Source organism: Nannospalax galili, unplaced genomic scaffold (genome assembly GCF_000622305.1).
Source record: "Nannospalax galili isolate Female #2095 unplaced genomic scaffold, S.galili_v1.0 C48701293, whole genome shotgun sequence".
Lineage (NCBI taxonomy): Eukaryota > Metazoa > Chordata > Mammalia > Rodentia > Spalacidae > Nannospalax > Nannospalax galili.
The window spans coordinates 1-1,137 of NW_008472227.1; the positions used below are offsets into that span (position 1 = coordinate 1).

General features: G+C 51.5%; 1 long non-coding RNA gene across 1 annotated transcript; it reads right to left on the bottom strand.

Moving 5' to 3' along the window:
- Positions 1–281: 281 nt before the first annotated feature.
- Positions 282–1,130, bottom strand: LOC115069121. Its single transcript, XR_003848423.1, has 3 exons — positions 956–1,130; positions 403–423; positions 282–314 (listed from the first exon to the last, which is right to left on the bottom strand). It is a non-coding gene; the product is annotated as an uncharacterized LOC115069121 (long non-coding RNA).
- Positions 1,131–1,137: the final 7 nt, after the last annotated feature.

A 1,137-nucleotide genomic window follows, 5' to 3' on the forward strand; every position in this document is an offset into this window, starting at 1 on the left:
TGTGTGTGTGTGTGTGTGTGTGTGTGTGTGTGTATTGCCTTGATTGTTGACTGATGTGGGTGGTGCCAACCCTGGGCAGGTGGTCCTGAGTTGTATAAGAAAAGCAGCTGAACACAAGGCCTGGGTCAGCTTTGCTCTGTCTTGGCTCCTGCCTCTGCTCTTGAGTGTCAGCCCTCAAGTGATGAACTATGACCTCAGCTGAAATAAATCTCCTCCTGAAATTGCTTTTAGGTCACAGTGTTTATCATGGCTAGAGAGCAGGGTGTGTAAGAACCCCAGGCTCTTACCTTCTTTGTATAGTGCCTTTCGCTGTTCTGAAAGAAAAGACATTCAGTGAGTGACCCAGAGCCCTGGGAAACAGGGGAACAAACTCTGCAAAGTGCGAGAAGAAGCAAGACTCACCAAGGTCCGCCTTGAGTTCATCTGAAAGAAGGGGAAGATGTAAACATCCATCAAAGTGGGTGCTCACCACCCCAAGCTTGGGGAGTAACTAAACGAGTAGGTTTGGCCTTCCTTTATGGGCCCCGTAATTAAGAAGACTGGGATTAGTGGGCATGTGTCCATGCTCAACTGACAAGGTGTCATGGAGCCAAGAAGGAAGGATTGTCTATGCTTTGTGGGAGTTTGGGACTGTCTCAAGCTGGTTCTTGAGGGATGAATAGGAAGACAGGGTAGTTTGGGGGGCCCAGCAGCAGCAGGCTGGAAGGACTCAAAAGTTCAGGGTCCAGAAGAGGGGGGAGTGGAAGTATGGGGGTGGGTTGAGGAACTGCACTTCACAGACCTGATGCCCACATGTCACTGATCCTCTACGCTCCTCTGCACCGGACTCTCAGCTCTGTGGGATGCTTGGAACCCGGGGCTTCCCGGAGCCCTTTAGCAGCTTTGACTCCCTTTGCACCCCATAGCCCCCCTTTCTTTGCACACCTCTGCTTTGCCCTGCTGCCCCAGCGTCTACCTTCGGTCTGCTGCGCGAGTTCCATGTCCTTCTTAATCTGATCGGTTCTGTTGGATTCTTTTTCCTTTTCCTTTATTTCTCTCTTGTTGGCTTTGTGGTCTCTCCAGCCCACGTAGATGGCCCCCAAAAGGAGGAGGGTTAGCAGGGGCAGCGTCCAAATCAAAGCTACCTTCCATGGAGAC